This window comes from Marmota monax, unplaced genomic scaffold (assembly GCF_021218885.2).
Source record: "Marmota monax isolate L192 unplaced genomic scaffold, Marmota_monax_Labrador192_F-V1.1 WCK01_AAM20220418_F8-fsc00006, whole genome shotgun sequence".
Taxonomy (NCBI): domain Eukaryota; kingdom Metazoa; phylum Chordata; class Mammalia; order Rodentia; family Sciuridae; genus Marmota; species Marmota monax.
In genome coordinates, this window is record NW_026693712.1 from 2,077,351 (window position 1) to 2,100,322 (window position 22,972).

The window sequence follows — 22,972 nt, forward strand, 5'->3', positions numbered from 1 at the left end:
GAAGGAAAATAAAACTTCAAGGACTTTTCACCAACAATTAAATGTGTGGGTAGGAAGCAATGTATGTTTTTTCCTTTAGCAAATCATTTTCCATAATTAGTCACATCATCCCACTTACTTCACAGGAGCTAAGAAATACAAAAGATCATGTGTCCAGAAGTAGGGAAAAATCAGAAGAAGGGCAATAATCATTCTCCTGAAATCATTTTATAGATAATGAAAATGTTTTGATGATAAATGTCTTCCACAAAATAATAGTCTGGAAGTACCTCATGGAAGATTCATTCATTCATTTTTCTGATAGAATTCATTACAAATGAGAACAGAATTCCAGCCCCTTCCTCAAGTGCATTTTGGGATCCAGAACTAATTCAATGCATTTGCTTTTTCGTAAGCCCTGATTTAGGTGCTGAGGATTCAGAGATAAATGAGACATCAATCTTGTCTGTGAAGATCCCATACTCTACTTGGGGAAACCATCACTGTAGAATTAATATAAAACACCTCAAACTATGATAAGAAGTTTGCAAGAGGGAAGAGCATATGAAGTAAATGGAATCCAGTCACAGAAGGGGAAATTAATTCTGCAAGGTGGGTAAGGAGAGATTCACAGATAGACAATGTTTGAGATGAAACTGAAGGAGTAGGCTGAGTTTTGATAGTCAGAAATAGGCAGAAGGACACTCCCAGAAGAATTGATAGAATGAACATACTGCTAAGGAGAATATTTGTGGAATTTTCAAGGAGCTCAGAATAGTTTGTCCATGAGATCAAGAGAATCCAAAGCTTTTAAAAAGCTTTTGAAATTACAGTGAGGGCTTAAAATGGCATGTCAATGAGTTTTTCTTTTGGCTCTCTTAACTTGAAATATGGTTCAAGTTTTTGAGAAAAGTAATATTTCAGGTTTTTTTTTTAATTAAGGCAATATGGAAAGAATGGAGACAAAAACAAGAATAAAAAGATGACTACAGGTTAGATCAAGTAATCAGAGAAAAGTAGCTCTGGATATTGCCTAGTTATCCTAACATCCTAACATCACAATTAATTTTCTAAGATGGAAATTAATATCAACCAGTCAGACTGTGACCATGTTAGAGACATAATGGGCTAATTCAGCTGGCAGCTGCACAAACATGGGAGGTCAAATATAACTAAACACGAGGTTAAAAGAGGGCAGCTCATTTGGTCTAAACTATCCAGGAGTCCATTAGAGTGTTCCAAGCTTCCTCCACATTTGATTATTAGAACCAGACAACATCCAGACCTGAAGGGTCTTCAGAGGCTCCTTTGACAAAACCCATCATTGGCAGATGGAAATCAAGTGGTATATAAATGGAGAACCACATCACACAGGTCTCAGTATGCCCAGTTCTAAAACCAACTCCAGTAGTGACTGGATGAGGGCTGTGATTTGTTTACAGCAGAGGTCCTTTGGATGTGGTTAGCCCTCAGTCGCAGAGCATCTGCTTCCCAAGACCAATGAGGCTGTCACTATTTGCTTCTGTGAAAAGTCATTTTCAGGATTCTCCAGGGAATCTTCGCATTTCTCTGGGTATGTGTGGGGAAGAGAGTGTGTGCTTCGAGAAGCTCAAAGAAGAGTCTTGATGGGTAATGATGTATAAAATCCTTAATATTTGCATATACAGTCACTTCTTGATTATTCTATAATGGATTATCTAATTTTTAGATTACCCATGTTCTCTGTTTCTATTTTATAAATGCAGTTTCAACAGAGAGGAAAAGAGATACTTTTTTTTTTTTGCAGTGAAATCTTCAATTTGTTTGAAGTTATCATATTATGTGAAATAGAATCTTTGGATATATCAATATCTAGACCTCTCTTTTAAAAAGATCTAATAGAAGCTGTATGCTTCCTCATTTTCACTGAAATGGGAAACCAAGATATAAAAAACATATTTTGATGAAATACATATGTAGTTTGACACTTCTAAAAAATCATATAATCAAGGTTATAGCTCACATCATATGATTCTAGTAACTAGAATAAAGGGAAAATTTAGCATGCAGACATTATCTCTAATCCATTTAATGACTGAGACATTTCATAGTAAGGGCTAAAACTGTAGTGGACTCTAAGAGGCACCCTATTTCCTTCCATGCTGGTCTATCTTAGGCAACTTCATTCATGGCCATGGCTTCAATTACCCCACCTGAATGCAGGTGATTTACAAATTCTCCCTTTTGAGCATCAGAAGTAGTTTGCTTGTTGTGGGGGAAATAAGGTCAAATCTAATGTTTAAAATAAGATTTTTGAGTGTCTTCATCCTGTAAGGAAATAAAGGGGAACCTTCAGCAGCCAAAAGTCTGACAATTACCTCACTTCATTTTCTTCAAAATCACAGTCTTTCTTTTATCAGGTAAAAATCTGAGAAATTCTTTGAGGTATGCAAGGGAGGACAGAGTCCTAGGAAACTCAAGTTGAGAGGGCTAGTGAAATAACGTAGGGAGGGAGAGGATGGACCTCCTCCTGGTCAGCAGCCTTCAAAGGGGCTAGTGAAAGGAGGGCTGATATGCATTTGAAAGCACACACAGTATTTGTCAAATAAAATGTTATGACTCTGTCGTTTGAAGAATTTTTCTTTGTCTAGCAAGTTTCATGATGTGTAACTCTGTGTGTTATGGGGATTGATATTCTTCATTATTTTCCAACTGCCCCCTTGGCATCTCCACTTAGATACACTCCAAAGCCATCCATCACATCCAAAACTAAAGTCATGAACTTTCTTCAAAAGCCTACTTTTAGTCTTCTATTGCAGTGAATAATGACTCCATATATCTCTCTAATCAAGCCAGAAATCTGGACAGTTTTCTCTCTTCTTCATCCCCCAAATTCAATCCATGACCATGACCTATTAATAGATGGGCCTTTCCCTCAGCTGAGGCTTGAAATCATTTAAGCATTTCCCATTGCTGTAATTTTGCAGAACAAAGTCTGACTTGGACTTCACAAGGCTGGATGTGGTCTATTGTACCCTTCATCTTGCCCATGTGTCTGAGGCCCCTTATTCCACACGGCTTTCTCCCCATCCTTCCAACACATGCTGACAGAGTATGCTCCGCAGTGTCTTTCCATACATATTCCTCTCTCTCTTAGAAGACTTTTCCATGCGTAGAGAAGTCCTCTGACTCAGGACTTCATAAAGACAGCATCACTTATTGACAATAACTAAAGTTTACTTTGAAAAGAGAGCTAACTGTAGCAGTTTAGTAGGTAGTTAATATGAGAATGAATAGAACATATATAGCTGTATTCATCCTCACTACCAATAATATATAAAAATCCCTCATCCACTGAAATGTTCCTAGTTATGGTTTTGAGAGAATATAGTTTTGTGTTTTATACACAAAGAGTGAAATGTGCAATTTATCATCCTATTTGCAAAGGCTTTCAGAAGTGGTTTGGTTGCATAATATGACACTCATGGGAAAGATGATGGCACAATGGAGCCTACAGTCCCCAACAACTGAAGGAGATGGAAAGCAAGAAGATTCGTAGTGCCCTGCCACTGTTTGACTTTGGATCTGGTTGTCTTTGAGGACCTTGACATGCCTGTGTTTTCCCCCAGTCTAGGAGGCCTTCATCTTGACAAGGTTAATTTTGGCAACCAGAATACATTTTAGGAATGTAAACTCCCGAAATAGGAGTATTATTGAAGGAGCTGGACACCTTCTCCAAACTTAATGGCATCTTTTCGAAAACAACAAAAAACAAATATACAGATGTGATGCAAAGACTATGATGAAGAAAATATTACAGGATGAAATTCATCACAGAAAGTTCAAATCTAAATGGCATATAAAGGATGTGTGTGTATGTGTGTGTGTGCACGTGCATGTGCGCATGATGCCACCCCCATAAAATTAGAGCAAATATGCCTGGCTTCTATCCATAATACCCCTACCACCCCATCTCCCTATTACCTAGTCTTGCTTTCTCTGATGTTAAGACCAAGCTAAGCCTCTGCTCTGATTGGCAAGAGATTTTTTTACAACATCTTCTTAGTATGGGAGAGCCTTTTCCCTGGTGTGACTAAGGGAAATGTCTTCGTCCCATCCTAGTGCTATCCCTCACTATTCTATAACTGTCTATAACTCACGTCACGCCTTCCATGTACATGCCTGCACTGGCAAGACTTTGAAAACAACTAATAATTCTTAGTCTCTCCATGTACAGTTGCTCTCTGCCATGACTCAAGGGCAGAGTCTCAGGAATTAGGTTTTTGAATAATGGTTTCTGCAGAGATTTCTACAATAGCAGCAGTTTAAAAGCTGAGTTTTCATTTAATAAGTCCTTTAAAATTCTGTTTGAGGTTCTACAACCAGGGAAATGCTCCTCTCTCAGTTGCAAATTTTCTGGGTTCTGGAGCTTTGAGCAACACAAAATCTATGAGAAAGTTTTATTACAAACTATAGAATTTGAAATGAGGTATAACTTTCTTGTTTGTTTATCCCCAAATCAAACTCCCCAAATACCCAGAATCATGCATTTTATAATCCTTTGTTTCTAACATATTTATTCTCTGTTCTCCAACCAAACTAAGCTAGAATTGTGCTTTTCTTTTTAACCATACATGCCCAAATATGAACACTGTAGAGGGTTTTTCACTGCAATGACTAGGTTTTATGATATTGGAGAGTCCACCACTTACCAGGCAGCTGTGTTTCCACCTACAGCAAGGGTGATTCATAACAGCAGTGCTGGTGTCCCTGCCCTGTCGGTGGCACAGATGACTAGTTAATCAGGAATTTCTGAAAAAGAGGTAGTTTAATGTAATCTGTGACTTTTGTTTACCCTTTCCTAACTCTGTTTCTTGGCACAGATTCCTTAAACCTAATTCTTTTTTTGTGTGTGTGACGGGACATCTGGTAATAAAGGTAATAAAGAAGGGACTGGAAAATGCACTCCTCGTGTTTGCTCTCTCCCCAAAGCCATTTTTTCACATTAAAGTTTAATATATATAATGCCATGTTGAAAGAAGCAAAGCCTTTTTGGCCATAGAATTATTAAGATAGACATAAAGAATGTATTTCTTTTCTTTCTGCAGAGAGAATTAGCAAATGATTCCCCTTGATTTTTTTGTAAGTTTCTCTGGTGAAATCTGTTTGTGGTTAGACTCTGTGTCAATATGAATGGACAACTTCCTAAACAAGATAAAAGCTTTATGATAGAAAATCAGGAAGAAACTCACTAACAACCTGAGGATAGCCCTGGGAGCACTCTAGTCCCAGAAACTAATTATCAACTTTGGCTTTGTAGTCATGACTGAAACTTACAAACTGAGACCATTTGCCAAAGTCTCAGAATATCTATAGGAGAATCCCAAGAGGATGACCTCACTAGAAGCTTGGTGCTTCTGCATGAAGCCCTCTGTGTTTTCTTAAAATCACTAACTCAAATCAGAGGGAAAATAGACACCAAGACTTCAGGCCTTGTTCAGCTCAAACAGCCACAAGGGACTTTTTGTACTTTGTGTCTAATAAGCTTTGCTCTGAAATCTTTGGTCATGGCTGTGCCAAATCCTGCTCATGCCATATGTCATACACAGCAATTTCATTAGGTAATCAGCTCTAGGTTCCCTTAATGTACCTCCCTAATCTCCAGTCAGTGACACTGCCCTTAGATAATGTCTCAGCTTTCATATTTGCAGAAAAAAAATCCTCTGTTCTGACAGCAGATGATTCATTTAATTCTAGCAACTGGCTATTATAGCTGCATAAACACATCTCTCTGGGCTTCCAATGAAGCACAGCCTACATTTGCCACTTACTGATTTTTTTTCAGGATAGAAAAGGATAACCCTAAAAAGGGATAAAAGAGGACTCATGACTTTATATAAATAAGTAAATGGATGATAGGGTATATATGTGCACGTGCACACACACATATATTCAGAGAGGTATTAACAGGAAAGTTATCCCTCTGCTCATGTTGATGAGGATATAAAATAAAGAAATTGGAAACAAGTAAACATATTTGGGACAGACTGGTAGCAGAGAGAGCTCAGACATGAAGCCAGTGGCCCAAAATGTACTTATCCAGCTGTAAGTCCAACCTCCCTTCATCAGGTGTCAGGGCTCCTCTACCTCCTTGTCAGTACTGAACCCAGTCAGCCACCAGCTCTTTCTGTGACCAGTGCCTCATTACAGATTGCACCATGAAGTTCGGTGTGGGTTTTGTGTTCCCCTGAGTTTATTCAGGTGTAAGTATAAAACTGATGGCAGTTGGAGAAGGTCAACATTACATATTCATTTTATTTTAAATAATTGATGATGTTTCCTGTTTCTGCTTACATTAATTGCTCTCAGGTGTTAGAAAATGGCTCAGTGAGCTGCCTTTTAATGTGTTTCTTTAGAAAGACAGTGTGGCTGCTCTTTGGAATACTAAAAGCAGCATGTACTGCACAGGACTTTCTAACTAGAGGTTAATAAAAGTAAATTGAACATATGCAATGATGCTCTCTACCATGTGGAGGAGAAGAATGAATCTAACTATACACCCAGGATGTGAGCAACGTTTTTATCCAATGCCAGAATAAAACTCAAGTGTACGCAGATTCTCCTGGTTGGAGGTGGCTATGGAAACAAATTTGATGTTTTCTGAGGGAGTGACACTAATAATGAAGTATGAAACACCAAGTCATTTTCATGAGAAGTCCACAGGATTATACTTTCTATCACATACACCTACAAGGTTTTTGTTTTTCAAAGAATACAAAGTCTTACAAACCCAAAGGATGTTATTATAAAAAAAAATCAAACTGATCATACATGTGGAGGAGTCAGGTTCCTGCAACAAGATTGAATCTGCTGCTTTTTAAAATACTAATTATCTCACTTATAGCCATATATAAAAATAGCTGTCATTTTTCTTTTGTTTAAACATTGTTTTTAGGAAGAAGTTGAGCAAACAATGCAGCTCCATTTGCACATTCTGCATTGGTGTTTCTATAAAGTATACTTGTGATGCATATTTACTTAAAGAAGATCAAGAAACTTCTAAAATACTTTTCTGTAATGTATGCTTCCAGAGTGGGACATTCTAATCAAATTCAAATCAAGTCAACACCAGAGTCAAACTGAATCTCAGAAGCACAGTGATTGGCTTTCTAGAAAGGGCTGGTGGCTTTAGGGAATGTCCTAGGGGAAGCAGCTGTACTGGGGTGTCATCAGCCAAACATGAAATGTCTGATGGCTGTGTCTGGCTCTGGCAGTCCCAAACCCCATTACAAAGGGAGGACTCTGGGGAAATCCGTCTTCCTCTTGTTTCTCTCCCCAGTCTGTATGTCACAGAGAAGGAAGAATAAGAGAGTCACATAGAATATTTAAATTTAAGGTTTACACTTTTTTAAGTTTTCAAGAAGACAGCAACAATACCAAAAGAGCTTTATTCTGAGTCCAAATTTTGATTGATAGAAAGCCAAATATTTTTTAACCATTGTAAACCACAAACCAATTATTAACTTTGTGAAGTTAATATACAGTTCTTTATATTATATTGACCTACACAACTGTTTACATGTGCTCAAAATGCATGTGCTCATTCAGAGCTACTGCTAGGTATGTGGTGGTGTACAGATACACACACACACACACACACACACATGTCAAGTCAACACACCAGCTGTTCGGCATTATTTACAATATATTGGCATCACTGCTGACCTAAAGAGCTGAAGAAAATAACAGGCCATATTTTCAGCTTAGTAAAATCCTGCAGTAGGGAGCCCTTTATGAACAATTACAAGCATTTGCTGGAAATACATTTGCTGATTTAACAAACTGGGTAGGACAAATGTTTAACATGTTGTCGTAATGATGTTCAGATGCTTTTCTTAGTATTCGTTGATCTGAGATAATGCGTTCTTGCCCAATCATGCTACAAAGAAGCACTGGAAATAAATAAATAAATAGATGTAATGTGATGCGCTCTCACAAAGCAGGGCTGCTGACTGCCCCTGACAGATGGAAAAAAAAAAAGTCAATATGATGTCTGAGACAGCCCAGGCTTGGCACTGCAGAATAAATTACATGATTCGCTGAATGCCTGGGCTTCGCTCAGACATACAAAAAAATTGGAAAGATAAAAGCTTGCATTGGCTTCAGATGATATTTACTGCTTGATGGATTTACTAGCAGCCCCAGTACAGCCGTACTGTATTGAATTATTGGCCTCTATTTAGCTGTGTGTCCGTCGGAGCTTGAGTGTCCATTTAAGCATAAGTGAGCTGGAGGCCCGCCAAGCCTCTCTGAGGCTCTGGGTACAGAGAAAGACTCGAGCTAATGGCCACCAGCTTGAATAACAGGGTGCTTGAGGACATTGGGGGAGGCAACAAAGCCCAGCTACAAAGTACTTCCTTATCAATATTAATGCCAAAATAAATATTAATGGAGGCTGCCCAGCATACCATTTTTGAATGTGCCTTGTTTTCTTTGTATTTTAACACAAATGGCTGGAAATGACTGTGTGATTTCTCTCTCTCTCTCTCTCTCTCTCTCTCTCTCTCTCTCTCTCTTTCACACTTTCTTTCTTGCTTTGAATCTAAGAAGGAATTTGGAAAAGACCATTAGCTTTACTTCTGCCTGTCATCACAGCGGCAGGGTTTCCATAAGGCAAAGGAGGCAAATGAAATGCTGGCTTAAGAGGTATACGACTTCCAATAAAATATATGATTAGAATAGTAATGTACAGTACAACAGCTATTGTTATGGATTCGTTATTGCGTGTGCTGTGGCAGTTCAATTGAGAAGTAGCATTTCATCTATGAGAACATAGGAAAGCGAATTGTTATAGCTTCAAAAAGAAGGTGGATGTGTAGGGATGGTGGGGGGTGCATATAGAAATTCTCTCTACTTTCGACTTAATTTTGCTGTAAACCTAAAACTGTACCCCCCAAAAAATGCTTATTAATTAAATGAGAACACATGTACACACAAAAGGGGGTGTGGGTGAGTTAGTTCCTAAGGCATCACATTGAGCCATCTAGGGCCTGAAGTGCCAGTCACCTGTAAATTTGCAGGACAAGTGAACTGTGGAAATGAAAGGATAATTGGGGGAAATGCAAGAGTTAAAGTGTCCGTCAATTATTCCCAGGCTTACTGCTATTTATGAAAGATGAGGGAAGGGTTATGGCTCAGATCTCTAGAATGAGATCCACAGTGAAAGTTCTCAGATATCTGTGTAAGGCAACTGCTTCCATTAGCAGCACAAAGAGACCAAATGTTCTGGGAAAATGCATACCAGGAGCATACCAGGTGAACAAGTGTGCAAGGATAGCTTCAGTAGAGTCTCCTTGTTCTCGCAAGAACATTTACAGTTTGCAGGGTGAGAAAGCAGGTTGCAGCTAAACCACTGACCTTAGGTTGGCAGGCCTGCAATCCTGGGTAAGTAACTTAATTTCTTTTGTATCTATTCTCTAGCTTTCAAATAGTTGAAGATATCATTATAAAAGCAATTAACCACTTCAAAAGATAGTGCATCAAATAGAGCATGCGTGATTTGAAGGTGCGTATGGTCTCAGCAACTTATACTTCAGCGAGCATTTATGCTCACTCTCTCTTTTTATTCTCATCTCAATGCAGTGATGTGAGTCTTACTATGCCCATTTTATAGAATAGAAAAGTAAGGCACAATTATTTATAACCAGGTCACACAGACAGATTATAGATATGCTGAGACTGGACCCCACACCTTCCCTGTTTCTCCTCTGAGCTATAAAACTTGAGCAACAGTCATGATCCCCTCTTTGACAAATAAGAGTAGGCTGTGACTCTGTGGACCCAGAGTGCATCCCAAACCTGAACTTGACTTCCTTTGGAGACTCTGGTCAGGTCTCCAAAGTCCCCTGTTCCTCACTCTATTTCAGAAAAATATCTACAAGGGGGTCCTGGACTCAGCAGTGTTTGTATAGACCATCTGGGAAGCTCAAGTCCCATACATCTGGGATAAAAATCCCTTGGCTGGCTTTAGGCTGAGCAGGTAACACAGGAGCTGAAGGGGGGTGGGGGGTGATGCCAAAGTGAGGCTGCCTGTTTTCTGCTGGTTGCTGCTTTAGCAGACTGTTCACAAAAATAAACAAACATCTATTTCTCCCTGACCAGTGCTGCTGCCACTAGACACTTACTTAGATCCTTTCTTTGTATTGCCTTCTCAGAACAAAAGAATCCATAAGGCAAATGGAAATAATCACTGTAGTTCAGACATACAATAATGGAGAGTAATTGTTATTTTCCTTTTGGGGCTTGACATATATCATCTCACTGCTTTGTCAGAATAGAGCCACAAAGTTACTGGTATTGTTTCCAGTTTTCACAGATAAATGAATTGAGGTTCCAAGAGGTTAAATCCTTGGTTAAGGTCACACAACTGGTAAATCAGTAAGCTCAGCTTCAAAGCCCAGATTTGGCTGGTTCCAAAGCCGAGGTTTCCCAAGCAGATGTGATGCTTTCCCTGGGGCAGCCCTGAGAAGTATGACCAAATGATACAAGAGAGTAGGTAATATATTTTAGAAAGATTTCCATGAGAAAAAATTGTCAATGTTTTCTAATGATACTTTTAGAAAGAAAGAAAGTAAATACTATTATTTGTTGTAACTCATTGATTGTTGTTGGGATTTTTTTTTAATCTCTAGAAAACCCCAAGTGGTTTGGTGGCTTTTCTAATATATAGAAAGACCTTAGAATCAAACTAGCCAGGGTTCCAGGCCCAGCCCCACTGAGGACTAATATCATATTTTGCAAGAGTTATCAAACCTTCCAATGCCTCATTATAGTCAAACACAGGGAATAGGAAAAACAATTCTTTGCTTATAAGATTCTGTTAGGAACATTGAAATCATGTACAGTGGCTTAGTGCATAAGCCTCAATACTTGATGCCCATTATTAATGCTATCAATATAACAATGAGCACTACTGACTTCACAGCAGTATAACTGTGAGGAATCTGCCAGGTAATTTTATAAAATGAGCAGATTTGGACAGAGAGGGTGCTTTATCTTTATGACTCTTACTAAGTACCCCAAATGATACTACTATTAGTAGCTAGAATAAACTGCAGATTATAAATAGGTCAGAGCTGCAAACACACATGGAGCAAAAATCTCCTTTCAAAGGAGTGCTATGTTTCAGAGAAAAAAAGCAAAAATGACTTTGAATTAGACAGTATTTGTAGCATCCACTTGTGGGTAGGGCTCTAAGGGACACCTTGTCTCTTGGTCAGGGTGACACAACTTGTGATTTCTGACTCTTATCAAATCAGGACCCAGCAAGCAGGAGCTCTGTACAGGTGAAAAACATAGCATTGCCATGATATGAATCCAATCATGCAATCTAGCAACAACACGATTTCATGTAATACCAAAATGTATATATAACCTCTGCATGTAACGTGAGAAAACTGGTTTTAATGCTTTTTTTTAATTAACATATTATTTTGGAGAGTCTGTAGATTTCTGTTACTAATACTTAGTACGTGTGGCCTTATAAAAGAGAACAAATTGAATTACTTTTAATAAACACCTTTAAAAAATAAAGCACTACATATAAGTCCCACATTTTGACTTATCAAAAATAGCAATACTATGCCTTAATCTCATGCTTTTATAAGTGTGTCATTCATAGATATATTTATCCATTAGCTTAGAACTTTCTGCTTTTATATGAGTGCTTACATGAAAGTTGATTGAGGCTTTTCATCAGTATGTGTGATGAATGTCAAATCAAATATACTATCACTTACTAACAGTCACTCATACAGACTATAGCCCAGTTGAAATCTACCCATAATTAGAGTCAACCTTAGGTGTGCTAATGGGACCCAGGTTAATGGGATCTACTAATTATTATTCTTTGAGACAGACCCTGACAACTGTTTGGCTTCTAGTTGAGGCAAAGATAGGTCCTAGAATAAGGAGGCCATCCAAGCTAGTCCCTCATTATGTACAAAATATAGTTTCAAACTCCAAGATACATGTCAGTTAGGGATGCTCTGGTTTGTGAGAAATGCTAAAAACATTTTTAAAAAACTATTATGGTATGAATATTTTAAATATGTACATAGAAAGAAGTGTAGTTATTGGTTAGAACACAAAGAGTGAGAAAGGATGGCTAACCTTAAGATTGAAGTGATTAATAGGAAAGTTCCCTTGGGATCAATCAATACCAGGCCGCTATTCTCTGGTATATTTATTAACAACCTGGAAGATGGATGAGGTGAGAAGAGGTTGAATCTGTCGATGACAAAATTGAAAGATTAAGGAAGATAGTGAACTACTGCAGAAATATAATCTGAGCAAGCCACATATTAAACTAAGATAAATAAGGAAGGAAGGAAAGAAGGATATACTAGAGTGTCTCAAAAAAAAAGAAAGAAAAATATGAAAGTTATTGTGTATTATTAAGGAAGACCTTTTCTAAATATTCAAGAGCAGACTAAGTCTGATTAAGGACTCTGAGAAGTGCTATGAATAATTTTGTTCATAAATAACTAAACTAGTAACTAACTAAACTAGTAGATATCCATTCTAGATTGGAGGAAAGTAAGTCAGCTTGAGCCATGTAGTGACCAGCCCATCACCTCTAGTCTTCAAGACCTCTTCTTTAACTTGTTCACCAAGTCAGATTTTCCTGAAACTCTTTTTACCTCTCCACTACTTTGTGCCTAAATGGGACACCTAGAACCAGACATAACTAAAAGTCTCCAGAGAGGTATGTCAGCTATAACCTTTGCACACAAAAACACTTCCGTAAGTTTTGGAACCAAAAGAATGGATGGCCTGCTTTCTGAAGGACCAAGCTAGGAAGGAAAGGACCAAGTATTAGGTCCAGTGAATGTAAAGTTGCCTTGGATTTTGAAAATTTGCTTTAAACTCTAAGTTGCTAGTAAATATGATGGTTTCCTGAATTGCTCATAGTCCCAGCAGAAGCATTTGCTAGCATATGGCAGGGGCACTTACCTCTTTTTTAAATCCTGGTCATCACTGGGTCTGGAAGCCACATTTTCTTCTTTATTCCACTTTGGTCTCTGATAACCATTACCATAGGGATGGCTCCTACAGCAGCCCTGCAGGCTCTGATGTCTCATAATTTAAGAGAATGTGAAAAAAAAAAAGGAAAGTGAAAGACTTAGCAATAAGCATCACTCTGGAATGTGTTGGGATGTCCACTATGTAACATCTGATTTGCAGAGGGCCTCTGTGGCTTACTTGATTTTGCCCCACCTCCTTTGCTTCTGCAGGTGTAGTGAGCCAGTGTTCTTCTCATGTGTTGACATCCCAGAAAGCCTACTCTACCAGGGTTTCCAAGCTTCCTGGAAAAGTCCTATCATTTTATTGCACAGGAGCCCCAAAGAGTAACGCCCATAAAGACAGTCCTCTTTCTGGTTTCCTTACATGGTGGAGAGGGAAAGGAGGCAATCTCTCTCCAGTTTCTTCTTATAAAAGCATTAATCTTATCATGGCTTTACTCTCATAAACTGATTCCCTGTAAAGGTTCCTTCTCCAAGTATCATCACATTGAAGGATCAGAGCTGTAAGATGTGAATCCTGGAGGGAGACAAGCATTGTCTGATTTATGAATTATAATATTCTTTATGTACATATAAACACACACACATATCCTTGTTAAAATTCTCCATACAACAGTGGAAATTCACCATAAAGCAGGCCTTTATTGCATCCTGTTGAGAAAATTTTCCCTGAAGAACTAAAGGAATTTGTCAGGCGAGGAGCCCTGCGTGAGAGAGTGCCCGTTATAAGCATCTCAGGAGTAATGCTGTAATTGTGAGGCTCCAACGTCAAAGACGCTTCTATGATCATAAGGCATACGTATATTTGAAATAGGATATTATAAAGGGAAAAATCTTTCCCAGTAGAATCATTCATACTTAAGAAACTAATGAGATCATACGCCAAAGATAATGAATCCATTAGTTGAAAGAGGAATCAAATTGTAAATCGATATCTTATATTTGTGCCGTTATATATAAATATTGAATGAAACATGTATAGAAAATACTTCATCTTTTCACCCATGTGTCCAACTGAACCATTTCCAAAGTAAATAAAAAATCACACTGAAATTGTTTCTAGTTTTCATGATCTCACTGGGAAGAGAAAGGATTTTCTTCAATAGTCTGTTGTAACTCTGTCATTATGCTGTAGTGAGGTAATTTGCTAAAACAGCTGCCTCTAATGAGTAAACCTTTCCATCTGGCACATCCAATATAGACACAAACAACCTCATCAGTTTAAAAAAAAAGTAAAAAAGAACTCTATTTCATGAACAAGAAGAATTCTATTTCCTGAAGTGTCTCTTAAACAGGCTAAAATGCATTTGGAGGCAATGGCCACCTCTGTTGCTCTTTGAGGAGTCATCGGGCCTCTTCCCAGGCTAACAGCCCACAAAGGTGGCCCCAAGATTTTGCCATGCTCTCGATGCATTGCCTGTAGATGAATTACAAAAAGATTCAGCACACATTTATAGCAGAAACATCCATGATAAAACATACCAGACAAATGGAATGCTGTTGTACCATATTAACTTGACACTGGAATGACTAAATAGGGTTTTTGTAATAGTCGTATTTTTTCACTTCTCTTTCATTCTGAGAAATTATTGGTTCATGACTATAAAATGTCATGTTCCAATCAGAAATCCTTGATACTTTACACTGCACTTTTAACTAACAAGATATTTAAAGAAAATATCTTTGGGATGGTTGGTGGGAAACCACATAGTACTGTAATCTCCTAAACTGCTAATTTATTTGGGGTGAACTTTTGTAAAATATTAACTATTTTCTTTTACCAAGTATCTGTTACTACTTCTTTTACTATTTTTCAACAAATATGATATGGACTTAGGTGTGAGTGACCAAATTACCTATTTTATCTTATATTTAACTATAGAAATTTTGGCTTCTGGCAGATAAACATAGTCTAAATCAAGTTTTTTTTTTTTTTCATGAGGCTGACTTATTTACTATTAGCCTTAGAAATTTAGTCATTGCTGTTTCTCAAATTCCTCATACTGTATGTTTCCTAGGTTACAATTAAATCTAGACATGTAAAATTGTTTCTTAAAAAGAAGTCAGAAGGTTTAGGTTAAAGCCAGGCTTCATAACTTTACTGAAATGTTGCCTAATGGAAGCTAAATAAATGCTCATTAAAATGGAAGCCAGAGAGGTAAATATGTCAGGGATTCTCAATCTAAGTGCTGCCACTCTTGTTAACAGATCAGTAAGAGGCAGGTGATGTAGGCACAGTCTTAGCATGCCTGAGCCTGTGCCAGAGGTTTTCAGCCCTTTTGAGGAGGTAATACCATGAGCTTTAATTGACTACAGGGCATAATGTAAAATTAATGTGCATCATGTCAAGGTTATGACAAGGCATTGTTGTCTAGAAGAGAATACTGTTTGCCCCCACCCTCCAAACACTTGCACATTCCGTGATAATACATTATTGAGAAGCAAATTTCTTTGTCACTGTCAATAGTGGTGAACTGGTAGAGGATACTTTTCAGCAATAACTACGCAGGAGTAATTTAACAGTCTTCTAAAACTCAGTTTGAAAACAAATAACATACATCGTTTATTCTTAAAACAGACATAGGTCTTATATTATCTGACATTAATGCTATAAAAGGAAATTCAAGCAGAACATTTGTTCAGCAACTATCATGTTCATTGCATCATCTCCAATAGATGGTAAAGAAATGGTACTTGACTTCTCAGGATTCAAGTTGTCAATTAATAAATCTCAAACTCTGATTCTGCAGGTCTTTGACAGCTCAAAAATCTGTATTTTAATCAAGACTACAGCCCCCCATATGGTTCAAAAATAAACAGCTAGTGATGCATTATGAATTCTACCTGAAAATGTTGGGAAAGCTCACCATCAATAGTATACCCCACATGGCCTGATCCTATGACTCTTCTGATGGTTCCTACCTTCTACCCAGCTCGGAGGTCGAGGGAAACTAGAAGTGTTCTTGTGGACAGAATATAGGATTGTTAACATTTTTTGAGTAGAAGAGATTTTTTTTTTAAAATGGTAGTATTTCTTTCCTCCTTAAGAAGGATGGAAGGCTAGGGTGTGGCTCAGTGGTAGAGTGTTATGAGTGATACATGCCATTAACATAGACCAGACATATCTGTTTGCTTCCACAATGTCATAATTTATTGAATAACAATAACTCAGAGTTTATACTTTTTTAATTATTATTTTTTTTATATTTATATTTTAGTTGTATTTGGATACAATATCTTTATTTTATTTATTTATTTTTATGTGGTGCTGAGAATCGAACCCAGGCCTTGCACATGCCAGGCGAGTGCTCTACTGCTGAGCCACAATCCCAGCCCCTAGAAGTTACACTTTTATTGGTTGCTATTCACCAATACTTGTGGGTCACCTGGTAGGCACAGGTGAAGTTATCACAAGTTCTTTTATTCCATTCCAATCTTAATTTCTAACATCTATAATATGTCACACATTACACTTTACACAAATACACGTGTGTATGTGTGTGTGTGTGTGTGCATGTGTGTTGAAGAAAGGCTAAGAAAGGATTAAGGTGACCACAGGCCACAAGGGTTTAGGAGACTGAACTGAGAGCAAAGGTAGAGAGCAAAATACAAATGAAAGGATCACTGTAGGTGGTCAGATAGGATTATGCACCAGCCAGAGAACTAGTTCAGGCTGCAAACTATTAGAGAAAGGAAAATATTCTAAACCATGTTCTGAAACTAGGAAGTTTCAAAGTGGGCCACATGAAGCAGGGAGACAGAACTGAGCTGAAGCATGAGGGCAGAGAGTTGGAGGTTTGTCCCCTATTATTCTCAAGACACATTCGCTGAATTGTCTGATGATAGGTTGAGGTGTTGATTCAATCAGTCTTGGGGTGCCCCTTCTTTTATGGGTCTTAAGTGCTTCATTTGGTGGTCTGTTATATTTGATAAACACATGGGCCTGGTTTCTCTGATATGGCTTTAATACCTCCATGCATCCATGTGCTTCTGATTTAATTTGGTAAGTCCATGGGTGGTCATTTATATTAGAAAATTAATTTATTTATTAATTTTTACCTTATGATTGAACTAGACAAATGGTGTTTGTTTTCTTGAACAGACAAGGTATAGAGTCATTCTATCTTAGCACTTGTTCTCAAAATGAAGTAACTTGTAGCAAACTACTGCTTTAAAATTGAAATAACCCAGTGTTGGGCACAGATTGAGAATTAATGTTCTATACATTGTGGAGTGACTCAGTAGGGCACAGCCTTCTTTCCACAGAGCATTTGCCTAGCATGCATAGGCTCTGAGTTTTATCTGCATTACCATCCAAAAGAAAAAAGAAAGAAAGAAAAACAATCTCAGTGGTTCAGGAGGCTGAGACAGGAGAATTGCAAGTTCAAGGCCAACCTCAGCAACTTAAGTGAATCTCTAAGTAACTTAGCAAGACCACATCTCCAAATAAAAAATAGAAAGTGCTGGATATGTAGCTCAGTGGCAAGGTGACTCAGGTTCAATCCCCAGTACCAAAAACAAAAACAACAACAAAAACCCTAGAAGGATATAGACAAACCAAAGGGAAATAATATTTATTGAATAAATTTTAGAAGAATGGCATTAAATGAAAGAAAGCAGGTGTAAACATAAAATTATGGCAAAAGAGTTGATACAAAAGCCAGTGTCCAAACTAAAATTTTGTAGTTACAATGAAAACAAGGGGAAAATATATACCCTTTGATGTAATTTTAAATGTTGAAAGATTAAAGATGAATGTGGACTCCTTGTTACCTATGCAAATCTAAATAATTCTTCAAAAGAAAATTGATTTTAATTGTGTCCACATGTTCTCTACTTCTCTCTTTAGAAACTAATAATACATAGTATTATATATGGATTAATCATAATACTAGAGCTTTGTGAAGAAGATAGACCTCTAGGAATATGACATGTGAGAGTCTTCCTGGTGTTTATTTAGCTTCTTGAGAGAGCCACAGTAAAAGAAAGAGGCATAAACTGAGCTTAAATAATTAGCGGAATGTATTAATAAGGAAACATCGGGATAATTTTACCAACTATTTCATCTTGCCCCATTTACTGGGGTTAAGAGCTCAAATTATAGATATCTTGGGGAATCCCTATTAAGGTCGTTCTACCTTGCTTCCATGGTATTTGTCTGCTTGGGCTACCATAACAAGATACCACAGACTAGCTAGCTTAAGCTACAGATATTTGTTGTTCTGAAGTCCATGGTCAAGATGGTGGCAGATGTGGTTTCTTCCTGGTCAATAGATGACCACTTTTCCACTGTGTCCTTCTGTGCTTGCTTGGAAAAAGAATAAACTCTGATATTTTTTCCTCTTTTTATAAGGACACCCGTTTTATCAGGTTAGGGCTCTACACTTCTCATCTTATTAAACCTTAATCGCTTCCCTATAGAGCCTATTTCCAAAAACAGTCACATTTAGGGTTGTGGCTTCAATATGAATTTTGGCAGGACAAAATTCAGTCCATAGAAGATTTAGGGAAGACTTAGGGTAAGACTGACTACATGTAGCCCATGGGTAACTTGTGCTTGTGCTAGAACAAGTTGGAAATGGCTGTGTACACTAAGGTGGGAAGTCAAAAAAAAAAAAAAATTTGGAAGAAAACACAGACTCAATTTTGGCCCCTAATTACTCTATTTGTCAGTTATAAGTTCACTTTAGGATATGATTTGTACTACCAAAAGTGGATTTGAAGACTCTACAGAGAAATCTGGGACACTTGGGGATATCAATAATGACAAACAGGGCCCTCAGCAAAGATAATCAGAAGCCAATGTTCCAATATGGATACAGTGAAAAACCACCCTGAAATATCCAACTTGCCTGTTGGATAGCCACTAAGTAATCTGGAATGCTAGACTTCGAGTTGAGATTCCATCAGATTCAAAATTCAGGTAAGAACAGGGTCCAAAGCACCTGGTTTCTACCTGAAGTAAATATAGGAGTATCACAGTATGGGCAGAATCCACCTGGGATCCAAGCCAAGTACATGTACTTAGATCTTGGGGCACAGAGTGTGATCTCTAATGAAAATTAACCTAGTCCCCAAGAAGTCATGGGCCAGTAAAAGTCCTGAAGTCAGGACTCCCACGATTTCCCTGGCTGGAGGCTCCTCAAGGAGAAGTAACTGGGTAAGATCCTTGATTGAGGATGTACTGTATAGACTTGAATCTTGGATGTATCTCTATCTCTTGCTGACTGTGTAACTTTAGGTGAGTTATTTAACTATGAATGCTTCATTTCCCTCATTTGTGAAATGTCCATAATTATATTGCCTATTTCAAATTGAGTGTGAGGATTAAATGAAAACATACACACAAACCTTATGAAAAATTCTTGAACAAAAACTGTTGAAAATATAAAGAATTTTTGTGCTCTTTTAAAGACAGGAACTGAGAAACTTATTTGACAGGAAAACTTAAACTGAAAACAGGCTATGTATAATCTTTATTTATCCTACTCAATGTTAATATTCATATTTTGATACAGAAATATGAAAATGTATTTGATTGCAGAGTGCTGCTTTAGACCCAGCTTCAAGTATAAGGTTATATTTGGTACTGTGCCTTTCTAAAATAGGAAATGCAAAACTGACTCCAAGGGTTACAGATAAGGGATTGTTGACTTAGAACACTAACTAGCACTTAGCAATTCTGTTTAGGTATCATCTTTAAAAGACTCCATATGACTAAGTTTCCACATATGTTAAAGGGTAGTCAAGACCATATCTGCTTCAGAGGCTTGAATTCAGAGCACAGAATCAGACCAAAATTGAGATAGAAGAAGGTGTAAAGATGGTGTATTCGAGTCATGGATTTTGCAGATATCAGAAACAGATTCTAAGCTTCTGGACATAAAGGAATAACAGGATCCAGATTTGCCGTCCCTCCTGAAATAAACGAAAATATACATAAAACAATAGTTTTCACTGTGACATTAGTCCATGAAAAACAGTGACCCCAGGGGTATAGGAAACAAACAAGGTGAACCCCACCATTGTCATATCTTACTGCCTTGTCCGAATTTCCAGGCAGAACCAACAGAATCCTTGAGTAGTGGAGACAGAGCTCAGAGACCAAGGAGACCAATGTGGCTAGATTTGCAAGTCAGAGTATGAGATAGAAGAGAGATGCTGTTCTGGACACCAGCAGAGGATTCCCTGGAGTATTTGGCTGAGAACTACCTACACATGTCCATGAAGGAACTCTCTGAAGCTAAGAAAAAGAACACTCAAAACAGTGAGAGAGAAACATACCCAGAGTTAGACAGAACTGCAAGTGGTGCCTATTCCCATTAGCCAGATGGAAAAATCAAGGTGGAGAAAAATCAAAATTTTAAGTAGAATACACAAAAGGGTCTTTCCATAATAATAGACAATTTTTAGCCCTAGATGATGCACTAATATCGTCCTCACTAAAATGTCTTAAAAGTAATACCCCAAAGGCTGAAACTATTTCCAAGAAACTTTAAAAAGTCCAAAAAACAAAACAAACAAACAAAAACCACAAAGCAAAGCAAGCCAAACAAATTAAAACACTCAAGGATATGTGCAAGAATAAAAAATATCCAAGAACCAAGAAAATTAAATATCACCAAGTATGGTATTCAAACAAAAAGTATCAAATAAACAGGAAAATATGACCCACAATAAGCAGCAGCAATAAAGACAAATTTTCCATTCTTCTGCTATGTGCCACTGTAAAACCTGGACATTGTATATAAAACAAACATAAGAAGACTCTAAGACAGAGAGAAGAAAGCAAACCAGCTAGGGAACTCAGGATCCAAAGAACAATACGTTGGTGAATCCCATGGGTTTGCTTTTAGCCTCCTCTAAGATTTGGTGCTTAACAAGTTTGCAATTCAAAACAACATCTGTAGAAAAAAACATTCAAACAAAAGTCTGCATTCTTTAACTAAAGGGCAATGAAAGCAGTATGGAAAACTTTTAGACAAAAGCAGCTCTACTCCATGCAGACACCAAAGAAAAAAACTCAGTCCCACCCTTTCCATTCCAGCAAAGAGCCTAGACTTCCTCCTGTGTTAAATCCTTAACAGTATTGGGATGATGTCAGAGGTCCAGAAGGGAGCCAGATCCATTTTCACTGTCACCTAGGGACACATCTCCATTTTCCCAGAATGTCAATGGAGACGGGTAGGGGACCAAATTGCCCACCTCCCACCCTAATGTAACATTGCCCCTTCCCCTGCCAGAGAGGTATATAAGAAAAATACCTAAAGTGAAAATTTAATACTATACAGAATCTAATAACATAATTTGAAAAATCCAGGTTTAGAGTCATTCACACAAGAAAAATCTCAAAGAAAAAAAAATACAAAGATGACAAATGCCAAGAATATAGAAAAGTTAAAATTGTCTGGCAAACAGTTTAAGGCAGTCTTGATAGATTTTTTTTTTAAGAGAAATTAGGAATATACTTGATACCAGTGAAAAGACAGAATGCCTCACTCCAAAAATAGAAAGTTTCAACAAAGAAATAAGAGATATAAAGAAAACCCAGAAATTTTAGAACTGAAAAACATAACATATCAAAGTCCAGTAAATGGGCTCAATAGCAGGATGGTGGGGGATATGAGAAAGAATCAGTAAATTAGAAGATAGAACTCTATAAAGTGCACAGTCTGAACAAAAGACAGAAAAGATAATAAAAAATAAAAATGCTGATTGGGGCTGTAGCTCAGTGGTAGAGGGCTTGCCTCACACGTGTGAGGCACTAGGTTCAATCCTCAGCTCCATATTAAAATAAATAAATAAAGATATTTTGTTCATCTACATATGTATACATATATTCATATATATAAATATAAATTAAATATATAAATATAATATAAATATATAAAAAAAAATATATATATATATATAACTTTAATAACTTGTGAAATCAAAACAATAGAGTTAACATTCATGTCATTGAGTCCCAGATAGACAGGAGGGGGTAGAAGATGGTAAGGCTGAAAAGGTTCCCAAGGGAAAAATGACTGAAACTCAACGAGTTTAGCAAAATGCACAAACACACTGTTTTCAAAAGTAAAGTGAACCCTAAACATGAAGAAAATCATTGTAAGAAGCATCACAATTAAACTCATGAAAACTAAAGACAAGCAGTCAGAGAAAAACACCTACCCAGCAGGTCCAACACCCACCAGACTGGAACTACCATCAAACTTCTGACAACCCCACCTATCAGTGGAGAAGGGAAGCTGAGAAATTTGTTGAAAGCTAATGGAAGCAATTGTTCAATTTTCCATTGAGACACTTCTTACCCCCCACCCCCACTTTTTCTCACATTTCTACCATCTTTGAATCCAAAAATTTTCATGCATCAATTTGTTGAGGAATGGGTAGTCTGAATGGTATATTACAGTTTTGTTGTGTATACTTACATTTTTACTTTTTAAAAAAATTCTGAATATATTTTTCGTCTCACCTATCTGTTTCTCTGGATTCTCTTTCTCACTTCTCTCAATAGCCAACCTCTATTAATTCCTTCCTCTCTCTTATTATAAATTTTTACCTCTTTCTTCTTTCCTTCTCCCTCATAAACATCACATTTTACATTACTTCAGTTCCTTCATTGTCCAACATTTGAACTGGTAAACCCTTTTAGCAAACTTTCTATTTATATTATAGACAATAATTGAACACATTTCTGTTTGTTGTGACAGTAATATAGGTGCCTATTTTATAGAAGCTATTTGGTTTAAAGATGTATATTGTTAGAATTGGGTGCTATTAATATTGGTCTCCCTAGGAGAGGTACTGGAAGACTACAGGGACACTAAAGACTATAGGGTAGAAACTGTATTGCCTCAGATCCATACTGCTAGGTGGAGAGACACACAAACAACATGAAAAAACAAGGGAACAAAGAACCTCAC